The sequence below is a fragment of the Hesperophylax consimilis genome, chromosome 8 (genome assembly GCF_061612785.1).
Source record: "Hesperophylax consimilis isolate HC1 chromosome 8, BYU_Hcon_1.0, whole genome shotgun sequence".
Taxonomy (NCBI): domain Eukaryota; kingdom Metazoa; phylum Arthropoda; class Insecta; order Trichoptera; family Limnephilidae; genus Hesperophylax; species Hesperophylax consimilis.
Window position 1 is genome coordinate 1,352,962 of NC_142843.1, and position 19,142 is coordinate 1,372,103.

A 19,142-nucleotide genomic window follows, 5' to 3' on the forward strand; every position below is an offset into this window, starting at 1 on the left:
AACCGCCAATGTTACAGCACGTGCCAGATACATACGTGAGTGGATCGTCTTGGCATATTTTGGCTCTCTCAAGGTTCTCACGTTATTATTTCATTGTCCAATAATTCCGATAAACGATACCTACATGTGTGACCAATACGCATAGCCTATCTTCACGGCCATGAAGCGGGCGGGCGGGGCTGACCGGAGCGGCGATGCAACTTCTGCCTCCTCCTAGTGCCGATAGTCGCCGAGTCGCCTCTGCGCTCGTCGTTCTTTGCTTCAGTCACCCGATAAGCTTTTCGCCGATAACCGCGTCCGTTCTCTGTGCTCCTGTTTCCCAGTGAAACCCATCTGTCACTTTTCTTTCACTTGCAAAGGTAAACAAAGTTTATTTTTACTTTTCATAAATGTTAAAAAACATTGATATTCAACATATATATTATACAGTTTTATAATCTTATCATTTACATGATTTTCACGATATCATTGCAATTTAGAGTAGCGCTTTTCTTTGAATGTGTGTTTGATGCGTGCCTATTTATTTCAATGGACCATACTTTTTTTAAATGTTGCGATAGCTAATAATCAACATAGAGTCATCAATAATTTTTACGACTCTTCAAAGAAAAACTTCAAAAGTTTATAAATAATGGATTGCTTGTAATTTAATATCGAAAATTGCTACGAGTTTTTTGTCTTAAATCTTTTAAATGATTTAATTAGTCATATAGTTTTATTTGTAAGTCGGTAATGCACATAATTTAATAATAAAGTTGTTGGTGATTCATAGTTTGTCGATGGCGTTTATTATGTACACAGCAGATAGCACTTGTTCGTGTCGGAAAATGGTTGAGTCGTTTGGAAATGGAGTTCTATTTTGGTGTTGTGATGTGTTCCTCGGAAATTAAAATACTCTGAAAGAGCGTCTGTAGAGCGCGTTTTCCTCGTCTTGGGAAATGGGCGATAATAAAACTCGGGGAACTGGGAAAATCGTGAGCCAAGACACAAGACACAAGTTCGTCATTTTCGTTTTAGTTGATTACAATAGTTGGAGATTGTTGCACTGCAGAAAATAACATTGTATTTACATTTATCATTATTCCTACACTATAAGCATGCTAACGACAAGTGTCGGCTTACAACTTTTTTGCGCTGGAGTAATAATTGTAATAAGGAATGTATTGTTGAAGATTGTAGAGGAAAACGACTTGAAAAGTAAACATTTTTTGTGAAGATTTCCAGCTATTTACAGATTCATACAAATATTCATGCAAACAATGTTATATTTTCGTTGTTGGCTGCCCAATGATTTAGATACACTAACGAGCTGGATATAAAAATATTCACAGAAGATTACAAAACAAACGGCTCTTTGAAATTTGTTTCTGTTCGGTGCATATATTTACGTTTAAAATTTCATAAACTCAAAATAAAAGCTGACTTCCATCAATATCGTTTTATTTACATTCATTGGAGAGTTAAGCTTGTTAATTTAGTATGTTATGAAAATTTTCGTTGTTATTGTATACTTTATGAACTCTTATTAAATCTTCTGACATCAATTTGCACATAACTGGCGATGGCGTCATTTAGAGCAGAAACCACCCCTTCCGGAAGTGGTGCACCCACCCTAGCCCAACCCCACTTCCCAGGCTAAGGCTACTGTGTGCGTAGTGTCTGGGGGTGGGTGGTCTTGTGTCTAGTTGGGGAGTGTTGGGTGGCAGTTGCGTGCAAAGTGGCCACCCTGCAGGACCTACTTGTGGCGTCACGAAGGCGCGTCGCTTTTCCCGCCAAAAGTAGCGTTGACGCCACAAAAGGGCGGGAATCCGACTTATCGATTCTTCAATAGCCAAAACCTTTTTGGAATTTTCTGCAAGCGTCACAACAATGGAGTGTTATCGCAGTTGTTTATCGCTGTGACAAATCTAACCATTTGACATTGACAAATGGACATGTTTGTAGCGTGTTTGGAACAGGTGGAAATCACAATATTTTCGTATTTAAGAGGATAGAGGCAATACGCAACCTTCGTATTTTCAGAAGTAGGTACCTACATAATTTCCTTTGCCCGGTGTTACAGTTTTAATAATGGTCTTTAAACGTACAAGGCACGCGTATATTAAATAATTTTCTCATGGCTGTATGTGAAAACAATATGACTTTCCTTAATACTTTAATTATATTCAACTGATTTCGTGATCGATAACAATTATATTCATAAATGTAAATATCATGGTTCCAACAATACATACATTGATTAATAAACTTTTAGCCTTACTAAAAAACGTGGTGTAAATATTATTGGTGTAAGGTCAGAACACTGAAAACTTGACATATTACCATGTCGTTTGTTCGGTTAAAACGTTCTTAAACCAGGCTCGAGGCCGGCTTTACCACACCAACGTTGAACGGGAGCGTAAGAATCTAATTATTTTGTGAAGACGGTTTGTGTTTAAAAGCACAATAAATTAATGTATATTTTTATTAAAATATGGCAAACATGTTTATTTTTTTGGATTTGCACAATTTGTTACATGAACGTTGTTCGCGCAATATATATGGGATTGTTAGGTATGCATCCACAGGCTTAAAGGACAAGTGTAATGTCAATACCAAATCCTGCAAATGTCCTACCTACCCTCTTACCCATCCCAAAATGTCACCATATTAAAAATATTGTTGCAACACATGTAAAATCTGACAAGTGGTGTCAGTTGCTTATCAGAGTTCGGAGTGATAATTAATATCAGACAGGGCGATAATACATATATTTTGTGAAGTGAAATCAACCAATACTCCTGGAGACGTGTGATAGTCATCAACGGGTGAGTCCATCTTTCCTGCATTCCAATCTGGGCTTATCTTGTGCTCCAGAAGCCCAGATTTATACCTTTGATTATTGCACTGTCCATCGGGTTTGTCGGATGCATATATCGTCCCATACCTATCATTCGGAGTAGTTTGGGACTGGTCCTTTGGGCGTGTGGCATAGGGCCTCATAGAGCCTCTGCACCACCTCTAAAATATAGTGGAGTCGCAGCTTCGCGACATCATTTTTGGTTCTTTCGAGCCGGATTACCAACGGGGTATTTAAAATTAACATATTTAAAGTTATAAATAAATATTATTTCCTCTTTATACTTTGTTAATTTGTATGTACTAGGTTGCATTTGTAATTATTGTTGTGTTTAAATTTCTACATACAATTAATCATGGCGACTAGCGATAGTACTCAGGATATTAAAATCAAGTTAGTAGAATCGAAGATTAATTTGATGCATAATCGTGTTAATGAATTATACGAGAAAGCGAAAAGTATTGCGGACAGGGAGACGAGAAGTTCGGAGGATTTTCTTAAACAAACGGTTAATATAGCTACATATTATGCACAATTTAACACATTTTGTGATGAATTTCATACACTTCAGTTGAAAAAGGATTCAAATTACAATATGAATTTCGATTTATGGAGTAAATTCGAAAATAAGTACTGTTTTGTAGTTTCTATACGCGAAAGCATTATAGCAAAGCAAGATTCATCACGTGATCGACAGAAGTTAAATAATTCACCATTAATTAAACTCCCACCGATCGAGATGCCATCGTTCGATGGTAATCAAGAGAATTGGTCGATATTTTATGAAGCTTTTAAATTAAACATTCACTCAAATCAAAATTTGAATACGTCGCAAAAGATGCAATATCTGATAGGGAAACTCCAAGGAAAGGCGTTGTCAGTTTTTGCGGGAATACTTCCGAACGAACAAAATTATTTTTCAATTTGGGAAGCTCTCGAAAAGAAATATCAGGACAAACGCGTGCTAGGTACCTTTTATCTGAACAATATTTTGAATTTAAAATTATTGGCACCTAGTAACCCAAATGAGTTAAATAATTTTATTGAACGGTTTGCGTCTTCCATAGCTGCACTCAAGGAATTAGGTATTGATGACCTAACCGATTTTATAATATTACATGTTGCACTGAAAAAATTAGATATACAGTTGGTGCAAAATTTCGAAATGTCTATACGGGAGAAAGCTATACCTACATATACCGATTTAATAGAATACATTCGGTCGCATGTTAAAATCCTAGAACGAACTGGGCAAAATGATAATAAAGTTGTTAATAATAAAAACAAAGTTACGCATTCATTCGCTGTGGTCGAACCGAAGTCAAGTAATAATAATCGTAACAGGTGTCGGAAATGTAATCATTCTGATCATGTTGAATTGTTTAAATGTGAACAATTTAACGAATTAAGACCAAATGCTCGCTTTCAGTTTGTGAAATTAAATAATTTATGTGTAAACTGCTTAAGCGATAAACATAAAACTGTGAAATGTCCATCTAAATCGGATTGTAGAATTTGTAAAAAACGACATCACACCGCTCTGCATTTTGAGAGCACGGTGAATACTGAAAGTCAATCGAAAAACGAAGCCATTACATTAATAGCGCGTAATCATAAACATCATAATAATTTTTCTTCGGGTAATATAGCTACGAATGTACTACTGTCAACCGCGCAGTTATTTGCTTATGACAATAAAAATAATCAAGTAACCGTAAGGTGTTTAATTGATTGCGCCTCGCAACAAAATTTAATCAGTTTAAACACTTGTAATGAATTAAATCTTAAAATAATTCCTTTAAATAATTCAGTAGTTAAAAGTGTTGGTTCAGTAGAGACACCAATATTGGGACACGTTGCGTTAAAAATTAAATCCCGCGTTTCAGAAGATACTTATAAAATTAGTCTATTAGTTGTCGATAAAATAACTGATAAGCTTCCTACACAACATGTTGACACAAAGTCATGTGAGCATTTAGTGGGTTTAAACTTAGCGGATGAATCCTGGAACGTTCCATCCGATGTTGATATCTTATTAGGTGCACAGTTATTTCCATATATTCTGCTGGGGAATAAGGTTTTATCTAAACATAATACGAATGCACCACCGGCTATACAGACAGTATTCGGGTATATTGTAATGGGTGAAATACCTACGTGTACGCCGGAGGTTTCGTGGACGTTCGGCCCCATAACCAATGTAGATTTATATAATGCGTTATCCAAGTTTTGGACGATGGAAGACATGCCTATTAAGTCGTTGATGAGTGCTGAAGATGCAGAATGTGAGAAAATGTACCTCGAGTCAGTCCAACGGGATGAATCGGGAAGGTATATTGTATCTTTACCGTTTAAGATAGATCCTAATAATTTAGGTGATTCGCGCCGTGTCGCGCAGCGTCGATATGAATATTTAGAACGGAAATTTAATACTTCGCCAGAATTGCATTGCAGTTATAATGAAGTAGTTTCTGAATATCTGGAAAAGGGATATATGAGGGTTGAAGTTCCGTCTTCATCTAATATTGATGAGGGATATTTCATTCCTCATCACGCAGTAATTCGTAAAGATAAATCAACAACTAAAACTCGTGTTGTATTAGATGCAAGTACAAAGACCAGTTCAGGGTTTTCACTTAATGATACTTTGTATACAGGTCCAAATTTGCAATCTAATTTATTTACACTTTTAATTAAATTTCGCTTATTCGCTGTAGCATTAACCGCAGATGTTAAGCAAATGTATCTACGTATAATGGTAACGGAAAGCCATCGTAAATATCAAAAAATTCTTTATAGATTTCACGAAGATGAACAAATTGGAGTTTATCAATTTAATTCACTCGCGTTTGGTTTGAACTGTTCACCATTTCTAGCAATGCGAACTATACGGCAGCTAGCGAGCGATGAAAGAAATCGTTATCCGAAAGCGGCGGAAGTTGCAATTAATGATTTATATATGGACGATTTTGTATATTCTGTAAATACTATAAGTGAAGGCATCACTTTGGCTACAGATTTAATGGCGATGTTCAAGTGTGGAGGATTTGAATTAGTCAAATGGTCGAGTAATTCTCCTCATTTACTGGCCCAATTACCAGAGTCGCACCGCGCGACAATGGATTTTTCGGATAAATGTAGCATTTTAGGATTAAAATGGGATCCGATATCTGATTGTTTTCGATTTATGATATGTCCGACGGAGGAAAAAACTATATGTAAAAGATCAATTCTTTCCACAATAGCTCGTTTATTCGATGTATTAGGTTTGGTTGCTCCGGTAATTTTATATGCCAAATTACTTTTACAAGAGCTGTGGTTAGAGAAAGTAGGATGGGACGAGGAACTACCCCAAAGTATTGTTAATAGATATGTCAAATTCAAGGAAGAATTACCGATGCTTTCTAATTTAAATTTACCTCGATATTTGGGAGTAAAGGAGGACTGCACGATAAATATTATCGCCTTCGCAGATGCGAGTATGAAAGCATACGGTTGTGTAATATATCTTCATGTCACGGATAAGGGTGGCAACACTACAATGAATTTGATATGTTCTAAATCCAAGGTGGCCCCTCTGAAAACAGTGTCACTCGCTCGATTGGAATTATGCGCTGTGCTTATTTTATCTAGACTCGTTAGATCTATTATAGATACTTATAGAAATCGCGTTTCGATAAACGATATATTTGCTTTTTCAGATTCAAAAATAGCACTTTCTTGGATTCACTCGTCCCCTCACCGGTGGCAAACTTTTGTAGCTAATCGAGTCAGTGAAATTCAGGAAAATTTACCCGCGAAACATTTTTATCACATAGATGGCGTTACCAATCCTAGTGATTGTTTATCACGAGGACTACTGCCTGCTCAGCTGGTCGATCATTCTCTTTGGTGGCACGGTCCGCCCTGGGCTGTGAACCCAGTATCCGAGTGGCCTGTCGAAAGATTTTCCCCCTCACGAGAGGAGGAGAATACTTTGGAATTGAAAAAATCGCATACATTTACGATAACGTCAATAGAGGAAAATTCTCCGATATATAATCTCGCTTTAAAAATTTCCTCATGGCCAAAACTGCTGAGAATTGTGGTATATATTTTACGATTTATGCGAAAGTTATCACGCTCAACAGTTATAAGTTCCACGGAATTAAACATTGCTGAAATGAATGTATTAAAAGCTTTACAGAATAGGTATTTTAGTGCCGATATACAATTAATACAGAGGGATAAATTATGCTCACCTTCAATCCGAAAACTAAACCCGTTCTTAGATCATAATGGCTTGTTACGTATAGGTGGTAGATTAACAAACGCGAATATACCTTTTGAAAACAAACATCCAGTACTTCTGCCAAGACAGGATCATATTGTCGATATAATTATAGACTTTCACCATCGTGTGAATTGTCATACTGGTGCACATCTCCTTATGTCAATAATTAGACAGCGTTATTGGATCTTATCGGGGAGAAATCTAATACGCAAAAGAGTACATGCTTGTAATTTCTGTTTTAAAACTGCACCTTCTAATATTATACCGCTAATGGCAGATTTACCTACAGCTAGAGTTCAGGAAGCAAAGGCATTTACACATACGGGTGTAGATTTTGCCGGACCAATAAATATAACCCTTTCTAGGCGTCGTGGGGTAAAAAGTCAAAAGGCATATATATGTCTATTTATTTGTTTAACAACGAAGGCTATACATATGGAAGTGGTATCAGATCTAAGCACGGACAATTTTTTAAACGCATTTAAGCGTTTTCTATCCAGACGCGGACCGGTTTCGTGTATGTACAGTGACAATGCGACAAATTTCATAGGCGCAAAGAATTGTCTGGATGACTTATATAATTTTTTAGAGGCAAATTCAACTAAAGAAGTTCTTCGTAATGAATTTAACAATCGGAGAATTGAATGGAAGACGATTCCACCCCGCGCTCCTCACTTTGGAGGATTATGGGAGTCAAATATTAAATGCATTAAATCGCATCTGTATAGGGTTGTGGGTACTCAACTTTTATGTTATGAAGAGCTTCTCACAGTTCTGACACAAATAGAGGCTGTACTTAATTCACGGCCATTATGTTTATTAAGCAGTTCTCATTATCCAGAAGCTCTTACTCCGGCTCATTTTCTGATGTCTACCCCGATTCAGCATCTACCTGCTTATGATTTGACTAATGAAAGCATTAGTCTACTGAAAAGGAAAGAGCTTTTGGACCACCTCGTTCAATCTTATTGGAAGAAGTGGCATATAGAGTATCTTCACTCTCTGCAGATGAGAAAAAAATGGAATAGTCCCGCGAATAACATTCTAGTAGGTACCATAGTATTGGTGCATCAAGAGGATGCGCCTCCACTTTATTGGCCGGTGGGCGTTGTTGAGGAGGTGTTCCCTGGTAAAGACGGAGTGGTTCGTGTCGCACGCGTAAGGACCCCTTCCGGGAACTTTAAACGACCAGTCGTAAAATTGTGTCCTTTGCCTACACAATAATTATTATTTCTTTATTTCATTATTTTATAAATTTTCGTTTTAACTTTGCAATATTAATAGCGTATTGATAAGAATATTTATATTTCATCTTTCGTTTTACATTTAACTTTTTACTTTATTTGAAAGTACTTAAAATTTCGGAAGGTACTTTCAACGCCGGGAGAATGTTCGCGCAATATATATGGGATTGTTAGGTATGCATCCACAGGCTTAAAGGACAAGTGTAATGTCAATACCAAATCCTGCAAATGTCCTACCTACCCTCTTACCCATCCCAAAATGTCACCATATTAAAAATATTGTTGCAACACATGTAAAATCTGACAAGTGGTGTCAGTTGCTTATCAGAGTTCGGAGTGATAATTAATATCAGACAGGGCGATAATACATATATTTTGTGAAGTGAAATCAACCAATACTCCTGGAGACGTGTGATAGTCATCAACGGGTGAGTCCATCTTTCCTGCATTCCAATCTGGGCTTATCTTGTGCTCCAGAAGCCCAGATTTATACCTTTGATTATTGCACTGTCCATCGGGTTTGTCGGATGCATATATCGTCCCATACCTATCATTCGGAGTAGTTTGGGACTGGTCCTTTGGGCGTGTGGCATAGGGCCTCATAGAGCCTCTGCACCACCTCTAAAATATAGTGGAGTCGCAGCTTCGCGACATCAAACGTAATATGTATATCGAACTTTCACTAGATAGGTACTACACCATATTGAAAATTCTAATACACAACCTAAGGTCTTTAAATTTGTGGTCAGATATATTTTTAAATTCAACTTCAGATTATGATGTAGTACAATCACGTCCGGATGCGGTTTGCTAGAATTGCCAGTATGTGTGAAGATACTTCAATACCAAGTAGAAAATATACCTAAGTATTCTCTGTGAATTTTTATGTAAATCTTAAATAAAAAACTTCGAGTTTTAAATAAATAATAACGATATAAACGGCATCAATAACTTATTTTTGTATTTATGATAAACTATATGCATTACTCGCAATTCAAAATGTGTATTTTGACACCCTGTGAATTCTTTTAAATGTACATAAGAATTTGCATGATCAAATTTTAAAGTTCTGCTTGTATAGGTGTGTTTTCGAACAATAGTATCAACGGGAGATACGTAAGAAAGAAATCATCAGAATATTCTAAATGTATTTTTAAATGTCGTATAAAAGCTGTAGGTAGTTATTAATTTAAATACAACCAATTAATTACCTATATTAATATGAATATAGGTTGTAAAAAAGTTATCTATATAGTATAACTAAAAATATATAGTATAAGTACAAAAAGGCAAGAAAAACATATAAAATTAATGTTGACTTATATCTCCTAAAGATAACCCCCAGCAAAGCCGGGTAAACGTCACATATTATAAAATAATAATCTGTTATTGCAGATTATTCTATTTAATATGACGATAATGATCCCTAATAGAATTCAAAAAGTTTTTAAAATTATTTTTACCTTATTTTGAAGTTTATACAGGGTGTATCGGCACGTACCGGACAAACTTTAACCAGCTTTTCTTTAGCGCATTTGGAGTAAAAAATGTCATGGGCACTTTGCTGTCCGGTAACATTTTTTTTCAATTAAAAACAAAAAAATATAAAAAAATCCACACTCCGTCACTGTCATTGGCATTGTTTCTCGTGTTTCAACAGCTGTTATTAGCAAGTGTGTCAAAAAGCATCTTCGCTCTTTCATACACACTAAATAATAATAGTTAAAAATGAGACGAATGGTGCCATACATTTCGTTGTGATTGTAAAAGCGCGCCAATGTAGGTACGTACGTACATTATTCAACGAAACTCGAATAAAATATTGCCGGATGGGTTTTCAAACTTTGACAAAGGATAAAACAGTGGTGACATGTGGTGAAAATATGAATGAAAAATTTTTTATTAAAAAAAATGTTACCGGACAGCAAAGTGCCCATAACATTTTTTACTCCAAATGTGCTAAGGAATAGCTGGTTAAAGTTTGTCGGGTACGTGCCGATACACCCTGTATATACCACTGAAGAAGAAGATAATACTAATAAATCTAAACAAAACATGACACAGAACAAGACACAGAGAAATAAAAAGTTAACGGTCACAACTAGGAATTGAACCCAGAAATAGTTGCAAGATATTATTGTTAATTCTGAATTTGAAAAAATGAGATCGACAAATATGACGTTTAACAAATAAGTCCCAATGGTCATGTTGGTTAAGACACCTGTTCCGGTAAAACAAGAGATCCTGGGTTAAATTCCTAGTTGCGACCGTTATCTTTTTATTTTTCTGTGTATGGTTCTGTTTCATGTTTCATTTTGATTTATTAGTATTATCTTCTTCTAGAATGATTTTCCGATGATGCCAAACTGTACAAACCCATAAATAACCTAAATGATTATCAAATTTCTGGATGTCTTAAATAGCGTAGCCCATCTTTTGTCAGAATAACCATTTATTTTTAATAGTTCAAGAAATGGCAGAATATAAATAATTGTAAATAAAAATGAAACTATAGTAACTAACAATATAAATGTTTATCTAATCAAATCACAAACAAAGCAGCCAAAATACCTCAATTAATACACACAAAAGACTTCGAAAACATTGTCATATCAAATAACTACACTTTATAAACGTATGAAGACATTTAGAATTTGTGTCGACCATGTGGTCTCCTATTATGCATTTCATACATATATGTATATAAATAAAATTGAATCAACCATGAAACACATTTTTAGTTAATATAATTATAATATCGTCTATCTTACCACATGTATGTACTCGGGCAATAGGTAGAATTAGATTTTAGCTAGGTGTATTATTTTCTGTTGGGGATTACTGATAGTAAGGCACACCTTTAGTAGATTTAATTGATACGATGTTTTCGATAAATATAAAGTTGTTTGAACATTGATTGTTCACGAGCAGAGAACCTCTGTAAAAACCCAGTGTAAATAAATACGCCAACTTATTCGTTTAATCTACACATTTTAAAAATTGAATTAGTTCATCGAAATATTATTCTTTAGTTGAGTTTGAGTTTATTCTCATGATTTAGAAATGTTCACGCGTTGTTTATCGCACCATTCTGTCGCACACTCCTAACTAGATTAGCTTCATGCCTCATTATAATATGATATACAAATGAAGCAAAAAGTTAGCATTTCCTTCTATCGGGTTCATGCATCGGTATTTTTTTTTTATTTATTGTTTTTGTGTTTCGGTGTTTGATTTATGGTCTTTTTACACGATGCGTTTTTCATACCGATCCCAGATGAAAAATATATAGGGACCATTGATGTCTTATTTAGTCTATGATAGGGACCCATATGGAAAACCTTCGCTTTAAGCGATCATTATTTTTAAACTTACGATTTCGCATCGAGAAGAAATAATATTTTGGGAAAATTTCTAAATTGTCAAAAAAATGGCAACTATTTTTTTTTATTTTATTATTTTTATTTATTTTTTTTAAAGAAAGACAAACATTCCCGGGTTACGAATAACCTGACAATATTTGAAAATCTCCTACTACCACCACAGTAAGCTGAAAATGTTGCTTGTGTTGTGATGGAGGACTTGGCCAGCCGAGGAATTGAACACACTACGCCTGGGTGGGACCCAAACGCGATGTCAACTCGGTCACCTATTAAAAATAACCATGAAAGCATCTGTCCTTATATTTACCGTTGCCGTAAACAAATCAGTAATTAACACATGTTACCTATACCTAGTTTTTTTAAATCAATATTTTAAATATAAATACACATTCAACATTTCCATGTAATATGGTTACGTAAAACAATAATTATAAAAGTTTTATTAATCTTCATTTTTTTGTTACAAGTAGAGATAATGATATCTTCACTGCGATCTTCAGTGCTGAGGATTTCACTTACATACTAATTATTTCTCAAGTTTTGTTAACTTTAGAATGGGTATTACAAATTACAAGGGAATATCAATTATGATTATCTACTGCGTCAACTAAATTTATTAAATTTACCCGACCGTAGAAAAATTAATGACTTAACTTGTTCGTATAAAATTAAATAATTGACAGCCCTGAACTATTATACTTGATTTTGTTTCCACATACCTCGCAAACCGAAATCGAGGCAATATGTACCGTATTATTGCGACAACCCCAATATAGAATAACAATTGTATACTCCCGTTCGCCGTATAAAGAATTAGAGATTATAATGATGTTGTTGACATATTTAACGCACTATATAATATATACACATCTTAGTAGAAATTATATCGGCAAGACGAATAACAAAACATCTTATTAAACAATGCTACAAAGTACAGTAATTAGTACTATTTCCAATCTACAATTTTTCCACCATGTATTATTGAGTATTTTGCGTTTGTTTATGATGTTTTAGATGTGACATTTAGACGTTCTTTGTGTTAAAAAAATAAATATGAAAAAGCCCAGCTGGGCGTGAAATTAATTAGTTGCTGAAAGAATTAAACATATAATATGATGTAGTGTTTTTTTAGTGGAGTTGTGTGGTTTCTGTATCAGTCTGTATTTGGTGTAAACTTTATGTTTTGTATCCAGCTTATTATTCGATTTTTAAATGTAATGGGGTTGCTGTGATTTTTGAATGAGAGTGGAATTTTGTTTTAGAGATTAGTGCAATATTATAAGAAGTTTTTTGCAATGATAGACGACTGCAATGACAAACGAAACATGTAAAATAATATCTGCCATCTTAAACTGTACGAAATCAGTGGAAAACAAACCACGCCCTTTTTTCATCCCGAATCAATAATTTGAAAAGACGGCACTTGGAAACTTGACGATAAAAAGTATCGTGTAAAACGATCATTAGTTGGTCGATGGGTTCACGCTGTATATATTGTATCATTTAACAGTTTGAAGTATTGAACGGTGTCCGGAACAAAAAATTTACTATAATGTCCACAAAATCGGGACAGCTGTTTCGACGTTCAAAATCATAATTGACTGAGGTTAGACCACATGGAGACGACTAAACTTAATGTGAATTTAGTTACTCAACCATCGTTACACTTTAATTTTGGTGCCTACCCATAATATTTGTGCTACCCATCAAATAGTGACTTTAAAATTGGGAGGCCGGTATGGATACCGCCATCCCTGGAACCATTCATTCGATAACCAACACCTCTGACATAGGTCACGACAAGTGGCAAGCTACAGCTGGTGACTCAGCAACTGTGCGACGGGCCGGATTTGGAGAGACTGGTTGAGGGAGATCTTTTTACCTCTCCAGCAGGACTCTCTCGATCCGTCGAGACCCTTCGATATTTGAATTCGGGAGGGAAGAATTCAAACGTCCATCACTCCTGGAAACACTGACCCTCAGATTCCTAACCACCCATCGTATCCTTCCCAGATCTTTCTCTCCTTCCTATCCTATCCTTATAAAAAAACCCTTTACATATCATCACCAAAGATGACATTGGCCCATCAGGAAATTATTTATCTCGTGGCCTCCTGGGGGGTGGAGCTAATGTATAAAAAGGAGAAGGTTCTATCACCGAGAGTTCCGATATAGTCACGGTACGCCTCATAGTAAACATCATCTTAAAGCCATCGACATTTTGTCAGGTTGATTTGGAAGTCAAAACAACAGGAAGGTAGTATATACCTATGTACATACCTGTTGTGACTATCACAAACATTAAAGATTGCAGATAGCTATACGATGACGCTATGGTCCGATGAAGTCACTATTACATGCCGCTGAGAGCTCCGATCAAACCTCTCTCTCTGTTACAAGTGTGGCTTATGAGAAATACGGATAGGTTGCAATGGAGTTAGAAGCGATCAACTACCATTATTTTTTCGACTGTTTTTGTTGTGTCCTCACCATCGCACGCTGTCAACAGTAACAGTTGGTCAGCAGGTGACGTCACGGTTCAGTAAGTATCTGACTTCTGCAAGCACTCGCCGCACACCTGATGGGAATATTTGGTGGTGGGAAAGCAAGGTTATGGAAGAATGCCAAGAGAACCAAGGTGAGTTTAACTCAGAAACAATATGAAATGTCCAAACATAAATGTATGGTTAATCATTATTTCAAAGTATTTAACAATCTTACACTCGATACGAAAGATGAAAGAAACATCTCACTTACAAAATTAATTAAGAACTGGATTCCTGAACAAAAAGACAATATTACAAAAATTTCACATGATAAAAAAATATAACTGCATTTCAAAACTAACCCACAGTAAGTAATATTTATACAATGCAATAAATTGTAAGGTAGATTGAATTTTAGATAACACAAGGAGAAAACGTACTGTTATAAAATATTGCTAATTTATTGAAAATCTGATCAAATTTGTCGTATTCCTGTTGAAAACGGGACTGCATGACTCTAACATAAGAATTGACAGATTTCCTAAAAAATAAACAATGAAACACGATTTTTTTATTAGGATGTCGGAAGACGTGTTCATAAAAATTAAATATTTTCGCATTTCGTCGTTATATTTATTCGGATAGCTGCAAGAAAACGTGTCCCGATATATTCTGATTTAACTGATATTTTGCCGGGAAATGGCGTGCCATCACGTTTTTAACAGGATTTTAATAATTCAGAAATTCTCATTTTTCTCCGTGCAGACAAAGCAGAATTCCAATTCAAAAATTTTATCAAATGTTTAAAAAATTTTTTTATAAAATTACTTGTATGCATATTTAAAACACACTGCATCATTCAAAAATATAAATCACCAGTCAAAAAGAAAAAATATGTTGATAAACATAGAACAGACTGAAATCTAAATTAAACCTGACCTACTTTTAGTTCGTCGAAGCGCATTTATCAAAAACTCTGAAGGTTCTATTTTTTTTATTGCGTTTCATTTCAGTATACCAGTTAACATAATTTAAATTCATATACGACCAATTTAGTTATAGTAAAGATGAAGAAATTGCTTTTTAGGATATTACTAGCGCAGAACCGTGAAAAATCAAGGGATAGTATGAATTCTTGACAAATTAGTTCTAATTTCAAAATTGATAATAAAAGTAATTTTCTGTTAAAAATATTAAACTATAGGTAGTTACTTTATCTCTTGTCTGATTTATTCACACAATCAGTTAACAATTTGAAAATATCACTTTAATTCAAAGAAAATTTGAGTTCATTGAACGCACAAAAAACCGAAATTATTATTTTTGAGAATTATTAAGTTATATGAATAATACCTTGACTATTGCATGTCCCACTTAAAAGTAGCAAGCGGGGAGCTCTTGCGTCCTGAAATTTGTGCAGTTATTTCTGCCTTTCATCACGTAACATAATTTCCATCACAGTCGTTTAAATATCAAATAACCTGAAAAAATTGTATTTCTAATTTATTAAGATTCTCTTCTAATTATTCGTAATCCGGTTTAAAACATAGAATAGATTAATAGGTTTCTCGTTTAAATTTTAGTAAATTCCGAATATATTATTACGATATCGAAACACGTGTTCATGAAAATCCTAATATTTTGACATTTCGTCACTATATATTATCAAGGCAAACGCAGGTGCATGAGCACGTTTTTCTATATATACGAATTCAATAAAAGTTTACCGGGAAACAGCCAGCAATCCCGTAATTTAAACGAATTACAAATAATTTGAAGAAATTCGCTCCTTTTTCTCCGTGTATATTTAACCATATTTATAATTAAAATTATGTTCGATAAGAAAGAGAAGTGTAAAGTATAATATAAAATTAGATATCGCATTAAAAGCGGTAATTTTTATCGTTATCAACATAATTTTAAATAAGAAATCAGAGAATTAGCACTAATAACTGTAAGCACCTATAAATGACTATACATTGTGATTCATCGTTGTTGACTGCGGTTGTAAAAATGAATGATTGTGATTTACACGAAGGCATTTGCAAATCACGTTTGATGCCTGTATTTTTTTCACTTCCGATTGAATAAATTACATATTAACTTTATGGCTTTCTGATGTGAGCTCATCAACGATAATATATTTTCTATCTAGATATGAAAAAGGAATGTTTCATTGTAGACCCAAAAACTACTGGACCGATTTGGTTAGGTTAGGTTAGGTTTACATTCTCATTAGTTCCAGAAGTGTTTGAATGTTAGAAGATTTCGGAGACGTTCGAGGAAGTAACAACGCACTATTTCTGCATTGGAATAAGATACGGAGTAGTTATAATGTAATAATGTAGATTTCATGATACTACATAAAGGGAATGGTAAAAAAATGTTGGAGATGCCCCAGGAAGACATGAATTAAATAATTAGTCTTTGTAAAATGAGGCGTATTTGATTAAGGCGATGCACTACGTCGTGTAATATTTTAAATTTAGCCGCTATCAATAACAACCCTTACGTAGATGGCGATAAGGTTTAAATTCCCGCTTAACACCATCCGCCTGTTTTAATTTATGCAAGAAAAAAACATGGCCAAAAATTGCCTTTTATTTTATTTTGTGGATGTTCAGGCATAAATATTTAATTTTTGTTCGATCATTTTATAAATAACCTAATTTGCCACATTATAAAATAAAATCATAACCGAAAATGGGTTCGTAAGTACCTAGGAGATTTTGAACTTTAAAGCAGTTTTCATAGGCCTATACATTATTTTTTTCTGGGCTTATAAAAAGACTTGTATAAAAAATACTCGATTATTTCAAAGGCCAAGATGTATTCTACTCGCAGTATTTAATTAAAGCATCTGAAACATTTCTAGGCGACCAAATTTTCAAACCAAAAACACATGATTTTGCATTACTACGTATGACATCGCCTTAACGAAGAAAGAGGTGTAAATAGAATGTATTACGTGTCAGTGAACGGCAAAAGACACTCGAGGAAGACCCGTCAGTTATTTATTTATTATTAATTATTATCGGGCTTTTAAAGAGGAACATGACAATTTATGTATGTGAGTGTAAAATAATACATTGATAATAGCATAATAATAATATTTGAATATTTGGCTAATTTATATAGCGCCGTTTTCGTGAGAAATCACATCAAGGGCGCTATAACTATATAAAAAAAAAAAAATTAAATGCTAATACTAATATTAACATCAAATCCAAATAATAACACCTGATAATTAAAGCAAAGTTTCAAATATAAAGTAAGTATGTACATTGTACATTCGTATATGCATACAATTATTCATGTTTGTTGCAAACCAGTAAAATTGAAAACAGGAAAATAATTTACTAAAAAATAAATATATATAATATACTGATATGTATTATAAAACAGAACATTAAAAAAATAAGAAAATAATATCTGTTGTATCTAAAAACAAAACTAATAGGTAATGGCAAAATACCAACGCTGTAATTAATATCGAATTTAAATAATAGTACTTGAAATGGTAAATAAATCATAATATAATATACATATCAAGTATGTCCGCATACAGTCATTAATATGCGTGTAAACTAAGGAGTATGTGATTTAAACGTTGTAAGGTATAAAGAAAAGACTTTTTTTAAAAGCTAATAAATAAAACAAGTTAATAATAATAATAATAATTGGATGACTTGTATAGCGCCGTTTTTGTGCAAAATCACCTCAAGGGCGCTGTATAAATTTATAATACATTTATGCAGTGATCTATGTTATTACTAACTATTTATGGAGATAATATACAGTACAATACTTACCTGGTAGGTCACTTGAGATTAACACGCGAAATTTAGATACAGGATTTAGGACATAATTGGAAAATTGAATATAACTGGACTTTCTCTTAGGAATGGTATATTTAATTTAAGGGTATGACAGCTTAAAAAGGTAAGTTTTTAGTTTAGACATGAATTCTGTTGATCTTGTTATGGATAGTAAATAGGTGAATAACTACTAAATAGGTCTGAAATTAGTTGCCTTTTGAAACTCACAAAATTATTCACACCGAATAAATCAATAAGTTCACAGTTTTTGTTTGCAAATTGATGATTTCTCGGAATTGGTGAATATGGTGAGTAGTTAGTATGAACATAAAACATTATACGCAATCCATATAACTATATACATATTATTTCTAATTCCTGGTAGTGATTGCAGTTTGTTATTTTTTATCAAATAATATTATTGCGTTATCACCAGTAGAGTAATAGTGTGTGATGAGACGAGATGTTTATTTATAGCGGCTTCTCTGTCACGAATCTGACTCATTCTTGCAGAAACATTGTGTGCGCTGTAAAAATATACCGCGGTGTCTGCACTGTGGGCGAGGAACTCTCTGACCCGGCCCAGTGGACTTCTGGCTGTTGGGAATATTGAAAGACTTTCATAAAAATATCGTTTTCTTTTCCAAGGAGATGGATATAAAAGAAATTAAAGAAATCTTACGGCAACATCGGTATTAATGAAGGATGAATAACATGGTTATTTCAAAGCTCCATAACTCTTGATGGCAAGAAGATTTGAGATGAAAATAGTTACGTCAGCCTAGAAATTACAGACGGAAACAGAGGTGTAAATTTCATAACGCCAAAACTCACCGTTAGTTTTAATGCTTCATACAAACAGATTCCTTGAGAATACAATTGACTGAGCGTAGGGAAGGGAAAGTCCTGTTTTAACTCTTTACTTTACTATTTTGCATTTCGTCTCTCCGTAAATTTATTTGTTAGGTTTAGGTTTCCTTTCCAGGTGGTGGCCGTTGAAACGGTTCACTAAAGATAGTTTGTTCAAATATAAAGTAGTCGCTATTTTTTGCAGAAAGTTTAAAAACAGAATTATAATTGTCATTGAGATAAAGACATT

The 19,142-nt window shown here is 34.2% G+C and overlaps 1 protein-coding gene across 3 annotated transcripts in view; it reads left to right on the forward strand.

Annotated features, from left to right (window-relative positions):
- Positions 1 to 208: 208 nt before the first annotated feature.
- LOC149421378 (uncharacterized) overlaps positions 209 to 19,142 on the forward strand; it is a 32,396-nt gene continuing 13,462 nt past the window's right edge. Inside the window, exon 1 of one of the 3 annotated variants that reach the window (XM_089634362.1) lies at positions 209 to 359. The gene's annotated coding sequence lies outside the window, so the exon portion shown is untranslated. Of the gene's footprint in view, positions 360 to 798; positions 998 to 8,641; positions 8,785 to 19,142 lie in introns of those variants that run through there. The other 2 variants (XM_089634364.1, XM_089634363.1) reach the window with 2 other exon arrangements.